The sequence below is a fragment of the Montipora capricornis genome, chromosome 7 (genome assembly GCF_036669925.1).
Source record: "Montipora capricornis isolate CH-2021 chromosome 7, ASM3666992v2, whole genome shotgun sequence".
NCBI classification, from domain to species: Eukaryota; Metazoa; Cnidaria; class Anthozoa; order Scleractinia; family Acroporidae; genus Montipora; species Montipora capricornis.
In genome coordinates, this window is record NC_090889.1 from 15,376,737 (window position 1) to 15,384,805 (window position 8,069).

General features: G+C 39.1%; 1 long non-coding RNA gene across 4 annotated transcripts in view; it reads left to right on the plus strand.

The window, feature by feature from the left end:
- Positions 1-3,359, plus strand: part of LOC138058310 (uncharacterized) — a 19,087-nt gene extending 15,728 nt beyond the window's left edge. For all 4 annotated transcript variants that reach the window (XR_011133846.1, XR_011133847.1, XR_011133845.1 and 1 more), the window contains 3 exons: positions 1,506-1,621; positions 2,298-2,343; positions 2,618-3,359. This is a non-coding gene — a long non-coding RNA (uncharacterized lncRNA). The remainder of the gene's footprint in view (positions 1-1,505; positions 1,622-2,297; positions 2,344-2,617) is intronic.
- Positions 3,360-8,069: the final 4,710 nt, after the last annotated feature.

An 8,069-nucleotide genomic window follows, 5' to 3' on the forward strand; every position in this document is an offset into this window, starting at 1 on the left:
ATACAGCTCAGTCAAGATCAATTTATTTACCATTTATCAGTAAGAAGGTCGGTGAAGCTATCTATGACAATAAATCGAAGCCTTCACGATCATTAAGCTGACAGACCAGTCTGAATTTTGCAGTCGGGGGTTAGCGGTTTCAATGTCACTGTCGTCGCCAGACATGCCTTCTTCTAATCGTCTGGGTTACTGTCAGCTTCGTTTGAATCTATCCTTGGCTCAAACTGGTACGAAGCCATCACAACGACGAAGTAATCAAACTGGTAAACCCTTCCTTTTTATCCAAAATAGTGTTCACGACTAGAAGACGCGGAGGTTAACTATCAATAGAGTTATTTCAGTAGAGTTATGACTTAGAGTTAGAGTTAACGACTTCTTCAAAATTCTGAATTCAAGATTTTGTACTGCCAAAATCGTGAATTCAGGATTTTGGAACTTAACTCTAACTCTACGACATAACTCTATGAAAATAACTCTAAGAATAGCTGTCCCCGAAGACGCGTAAGTATCGCAATAGCTTTGACGTTGTGACGTCATGCAACTAAACGCTGACCGCCTTCTGAGCAGGCGATCCGATTCCAAGATGGCGGCTTTCTATTTACATTTTGGTCTTTCGTTTTGGTAGTTTTCCGAACTTGAAATACGCCGCCAGCAAAAAGATAATGTCAAGAATTGAAACAGAGTGGAAAGGCATAACAACTGAAATACAGCCATTTTTATCCCGCAGTTCCCCTTTACCTGACTTTATAATATATTATGAGGCAACTTTCAGCAGTTGAAAAGTACTTGCTTGTACTATAGTTACCCTTTCTTCCAATAATGCTTCTGGCTATATATACAACTTTAATTTGAAAAACTAAAGGTCTTATGTGACTCTTAATTCATTATTGTAACCTTAATGCTCTCTAATAGGAGCTCAGTTTACCCTAAAATGCACCAGATGCAACCATTTGAAGCCAATATTTTCAATTTTCCGCGGGAGCATGCCCCCGGGCTTCCCTCTGGCCCTTGAAGCAGCTGCCTTGGGCCTCTGCTGCTGATTACTACTTTAGCCAGCTTACCTGCTACTCAAAAACATTTTGACTGGGCTGCCTTAAGTACATGTATAATCAGTGACTTTTTGGCCTTCTCAACCTGAATTAGCGTTTTCCTCTGCACAGATTTTGGTTGCTGCGACAATTAGAGACAAACCTAAAAGTGATGGTTTCAGCACTGTGGCCGTAATCCCTAGGTAAACGGTATTAATTGTGACAAGTGGGACATCAAAGGGTCTAATGTTAACTGTTTTGGAACCTGTGTTGTCAACAAAACAAGAGACAATAATTTTTTTCTAGATTAAGCTTACATCATTGTATAACATTCCCTAACCCAATATAATTGTTTTGTTGTTGTTTCAAGAGGGTTTAACTGTTTTAATCTGGCTGTACTTAAAAGAGGACGGTCTGTTGTACCGAAACTTAATACATGTACTTTATTTTCATGCATATAATACTTTTATTTCATAGCCGGTGAAGAAATCTGCCCAAAGAAGCACAAACAAAATTAATCCTCATCAGCATATGAAGAAGAACGACTAGAACGAATTGAGGAAAGTGACCTTGAGATGTTAAAAAATGAAATGGTAAGTTAACACAGGTTTAAATGAAAAAAAGACAATATTAATGACAACACATCTGCTGCTTTTTGTGATTGTTTTGATATTATGAAACTCCAAAGCATTAGCCACGCATGGAGAAAAAACATTATCATCCACGGTTCTTCTTCCCATTTTTGTGTACCATTAAAGTTAATGACATGCACATTACAAGTACTGTAATTGCTGTACATTATTATTATTGTAAGAAATAATAAAAAAAGGCGCAATTGAACAAAAATACACTAGAAGCTCCACATACTGTACAGATACAGGCTAATGCATGAGCTACACATGTATGAAGTTCTTTTCATCCAGTGGCTAACCTGGGAGTGATGTGCATTTAATTCTCATTTTATTGTAATCATAATTATACAACTGTAGATACTGATGAAATATCAGGATTTTTCCCTTTACTAAAAAAATCATCGCTTCACTGCACGCAGTGAACATATCACTTTTACATGTATCTTTCACATGTGAGAATATGTGTCGTCATGGTAACAAACATGATTAGCCAATAAAAGGAGTGCTTCCTCTAAATTGTAAGGTACTTTTGTGTTCTAATATAATTATTCTCTACTACGTGAACATTTTTATTGCAAATTTTACATTATTATGATTTGTTATTAATACCTTTCATATCTTGTTTCATGTTACACAGCATTCGTTAGGGGTTGGCGACCACGTTTTCGTCATTTCGAAAATGAGTAAGACACGTTTTAAATCTTGACATTTTATTAATATCTATATAATAAACTGAACATTACATGGCCACTTCGCGATATGAATTTTGTCCTCGAGTGCTCCAAGTATCTCTCACTCGTTTGTGAGATACTTTCAGCACTCGAAGATAAAATTTGTATCCCCGCACGGCCATGTAATATCCTCTATGTATTGTACAATGAACTGGAGATTGTGTCTAGATTACAGGAAGGCATCATTTTATTCTAACTTTATTTCTTTGTTCTTGTTTTCTTTCAGATACCCACAAACGTTAACATGGCAATCATCATGGGCTATTTTTTTATCTGAAAGCCAACAAAGTTACTGATCCCTAGACAATTAACAATAAAAACAAGAACTTCTCTCGTTTCCAATCTACGAAAAAAACTGACCACCTGTACTAAGCAATCAGTTATTAATTATTAAATGATACAATTGGAATTAGTGTTTCTTGGTTGCAGTCAAATTACTCGAGGATTTTACATAACTTTGGAAGAATTAAATTCAGCTCATCGCAAAGAAGACTTAAGTGGAGGTCGTCAAATAAAACTTAGCCGCGATGAGGTTCAAGACAAGTTAATTATTTATCTGTTTTCGATTTTGTCAACCACGGATTAGATTGATCTACCCACGGAGGTCAAAACGTGTAAAAGGATAAATGTAAACATTGTAACATTCGTAGCGCCATGGAAAGCAGTAGTCGGCTGTTCAAAATATAACGGAAGTAAACACGAATTGCTTAGACCATTGATTTCTTTACATCAGTGAAGATGTAAGTTGTACGTTCTCAAATGTTCTACAGTGTTCTAGCAAAATGCGTGACACATCAGCAAGCCGATCAGCTCCGATATAAATTGTGTAGACGGGGCCCAGTATTGATTAACAAGATGAACTTTTTACTGTGTCTTTATGCCGGCAAGGTGTAACATTTAAAAATGGAAGACATATATGTTGAATAGGAATAATGTTAACAAATAAAATCCCAAATAAACACCGTGAATGCAAACGAGTGGCGAAACGAATCTATTTTCATGTGAGACGTGAAATGTCCTTACTCAAGATCTCGCAAGTTATGAATGTAGATGTAGATATGTGCAAGTTTAGACGAGGCAACTATTCATCAATGGCAGTTTATAATTGAAAAGGTCATGAGAGGGAATTAGAGACCTTCTTACAGTGCAAATTAGGAATACATCTCGATAGACATTCTTTATTCTTCCAAAATGATATGCTGTAGAATAGTTGTCTAAAGTAAGGCTTGTTTGATACCTTTTTACCTTGTTGTGTAAAATATTTTAAACAAAATTCCTAGATATCTGTAAGATCATGAAAAGCCAGAAGAAACCGTCTCTCAGGCTGATGGCCTTAGTTTGAGGAGGATTTTAACGTGCACTGGGCTAAATCTGGAGGCGACCTGAGCGTTTGGAGTGAATTTACGGCTGGCTTCTTCAATGGTATGCGAGACCGCCACCAACAAGTAATCAACCTTGGGGAATTATATATGTGAGAGAGAAAATGTAGAACTAAAACTCCCTAGAATCGCGCTGAAACGGCCAGAAATACTAAGAACATACCATAAATAGGACAAGGAGACAAGGTGAGAAATTCTGGTGTATTTTTATTTCTATTTTAATGCCCTAAATAACGATCGCTAAATTCCCGATACAAACCCCTACGTAACGCAACAACGATACTCCGTGAGCTTGGGCTACCTATGCTCCCTGACAAGGATAAAAAGTATCCTAGTCATCTCCCTCGTCTTCCTCCTCCTCCTCTTCATCATCATCGTCGTCATGATCATCATCAACATTATCAAAATCCGATGACTCATGCATGACCATCGTCATCAGGCCATTATCACACCTTCCATCATCTTCAGCATCATTGCAGCTGCGGAAATCGGCAGCTGCGGAAATCGGTACATTTAAGTACCGCCGCGCGACATTGACATCTATTAGTAGAACAATGCTCCTTAATTAGATGGAGGATTGCATTGGTCTGTAACGTTGGAAATAAGTGTCTTAAGCTGGTACAGCAGGCAGACTAATTTCTCAATTCCGGCAGCGGTCTTTGCTGTTGGTTGCACGATTTCACCTAGATCTGCAAGTGCGCTAGTGTTATCAGCTTCTGGGAATGCTTTCCAACAAAATAGCTTCCGAAAGAGATAAATGATCCTCGCGTTTATCTGGACAATTTAAGCAATTGTCTCATATTGACACCTGAAAAATTCAGGTGGCTCCAAGGGCATTCGAGCCTATGACCTCGGCGATGCCGATGCAATCAATGCTCTACCTCTCCGGCAGTTGATCGATTTCGATGTTGACTGAGCCGAGAGCAATCGAGGCCGGTGTTGCGCATTGCACGTTCTTAGGTGTGCAGTTAGTCCAGCCTTGGATCTACGCAAGCGTTTTCACCTAGTGCACTTTACAGAAAGCAGTTGTTGAAATAGACCATCACTTCTATGTTTTATGACTTCAGCTGGTATGCCATCCAGACCAGGCGCTTTACCAATGTTAGCAGCTTTTACAGCTTTCCATCATTCAAATGCATCATTGTCTCTCGAGCGGTTAGGTGGTCGGTTGCATTATTGTCTACGTTGCCCTCTTGATTCAGCAGTCGGTGAAAATGCTCTTTCCAACTGTCTGATATTTCTTTCATGTATGTAAATAGCTGAGTTCCATCTGCATTCTTAACTGGGGCAACAGTGTTCGTTTTGGAGCCGTACACAGTTTTAAGCGCGGAGTACAGTCCCTGTGAGTTCCTACACTCTCCAAACTTTTCAATTTCTTCCTCTTTCTTATTCCACCAGTTGTCTGTCATTATTCTTATTAGCGGGTCAATTTGTTGGTCTTATTCGTTCCGTGAAGGGAATGTATATTTGAAGTGTGGGTTATAGACGAAAGTGAGAAGTGATCAAGTGAAAAATGTTATTTCACCCGCAAAGCGTCCTGTTATATCAGCTCCACTCTACGCATGGAATCCAGGAACCGCCGCAGTTTTGCAAGTCCAAGAGCAAGAAAAATAGGGTTGAGATGTACCTTTCTATAATGCTTCCTCTTCCTAGTCACATCTGAAAACGTGTTCTCAAAGTGTATGCATCTTCGACGTGGGGTGGTATCCCCGAATACCTCGTTGAAGATCTGCAGCGTGTGCAGAATTGCAGCCTTTCACTTGTTGGCACTATGAAGGCTAGCCTAGACCGCAGAAATGCAGCTTCTAGGTGCGAACTCGAGAGAATTTTAAGGGATAAGAACCATCCCAATTACTCACTGATATGAATGATCAGTAGCCCCTACTCCAGTGACGAATCGCGTTAAACCCGAAGATACCACATTCTAGGACTGATAGGCACATGAAGTCCTTTGCTCTAAGGTCAAGTCGCATTTTAAGCAATAGATGATGTTCTCGTGGGCTTTTATTATGCGAAACCGTAAGTATTTAAATTGGACATTGCCTCTTATATTTTTCATGTTTTTATTTTATTATCGTAAATTCACCGTGCTTTTTAATTTAATGATGGATTAATTAATAAAGCTATTATTATTTCTGGGAATTGCCTGAGGGACACTACAAAAACGTGCATGTCGGTGTCAGGTTAGATGTTGATAGTAGTGACTCCCGAGTTTGAAGCATCAACAGCATGCAGCAACCATTTTGTATCAGCCCCCTCACGGTTTCTCTCGAGGTACAGCTGTACACCATATCTCTACTGGTTGCTTAACAGGGATGGCCCCAAGCTGCTATCCGATGCAATCATCTTCCATCTAAGTAAGGGGCAATGTTTCACTAATAGATGTCAATATCACGAAGCGGAACTTAAATGTACCGATCTCATGATTATCATGACGACGATGATGATGAAAAGGAAGAGAAGGAGGAGGAAGACGAGGGAGATGAATAGGATACATTTTATCCTTGTCAGGGAGTTGTGATAAAATGGCATTTGTCGGATTGAAAGTAAGCGGTGCAAAGTATGCCACAAGGCATTTCGTGAAAAAAAAGGCTCCTTTACACGTTATAATAGACACGAGATCAGATTTATTACTGTTATGTTACAGAGTTGGCTAAGTTACACTCCAGTAGAGAGACAATCTGTCGCTATAAACAATAGCAACAAGGCAGTATGTGATCCAGCCTGGTCACGTGATCCGTTCTATTACTGTTACTTGTCAGATATACCCCAATTTAAAGTATGAGAATTTCTGTCGAAGATTCGCCACCACTGACGATGGTTACAAAGCATTTGAGGGTCAAGTCTCGTTTCCATGTTGGACTCTGAGGGTCACAGTTTTGACCCCCCTTAAAAGCCGTCGGTGCAAATAAAATAATTTCCAACAACATTTGGCATGCTTCTTAGGGTCCCCTTAACACATCTAGATAGGCGGCTTGCTTTCATCACGAAATTCCCACGGATTACAGATACTCCGAGAGTAAAAGCCCTATCGAGTGCACAATATGAGTGAATCGGTGATAGAGACGATTTACTGATGACAAAAGTAAACAAACACTGAATAATTTATTCAAAAGGAATTACGAGTGTTTTGACCATTTCTATTATATTTCCGATTTGATGAAACCAAACAATACGTCTGGGCTGCATGTGGAATGACTGTCAGTTCTTATAAAGTAGTTTTTGTGTTGGTCCGGTCAGGAAAGTCTATACGGTAGTTCTGTCTACTTGAACCACATGTTTATTGTCAGGTATTGTATTAATTGTGTACTAGGTAAGAGGAAGTGAACAAGTCTGAAGGACCTACAGTGATTTATTGTTGAAGACATCACTTGTCCATTAAAAGAGTGTGAACTGAGCTTAGCGTAAATCATGTTTACTGACGAGACTTAAAAATGAGATGACATTTGCCTGAGGCGCCATGAGAACTGAAGTTTGCAAAGTTCATGTGGGATTTGGCTACTTGGCTCCAGGCAAAAAGACGTACTTGATAAAGAATGATCTATATGTGCTTTAGCAATTCTTTAGACACCCATGTAGTATTGACTTTTGATGCATCAATATATAATTATATGGTGTTACCAGTAGAAGATGCTGTGACATTCAGTAAGCACTGCTGAGTATTTAAGACCATCGTTGCCCTCCTAGCGAGGAAAGTTGTTGATATTGTTATGGTTTATTTTTAGATTTTTCTGGATGTCAAATCGTTTTTCACGCTTGGAAATTTTGGAGTCAAATTCGGCCAACTTTGAAATGCCGGGCGAGACCTGGGGTACGGTAAGAAATTCCAACATGGCCGACCATTTTCAGCCACCGGCATTCAAAAATGGAATATAAAATCTATTATATCGCGAGGATACAAAATCTTAAAGCCTAGACTTATAAGTGGATGAGTTGAGATATTTAAATTACACATTTAGAAAGCTCTGCAAGTTGTTCAAAATGATTGCAAACGGAAAATCGAGAGGGCTTCGCTTATGAGTTGGCATTGTTGTTTTATATTAAAATTATTAGTTCAGACAGAACATGCAGTAAGACGACAGCTTCCCTCAAAAATGCGTCCAAGAAATCCATTTATGGAATTATATGATGTTTTGACGACTCAAGATGGTATAAAACCTTTCTTGGTCACACAAGATAGTCTGCTGTTATGTTTTGCTTTTTTAGGTCCCACATATCAAGCAGCCCGTGAGAAGAGCTCGGGTTTTACGACTTTCGAGGTGGTAAAACCTCCACTGTTCGACATGTCTTTGTTTCAAC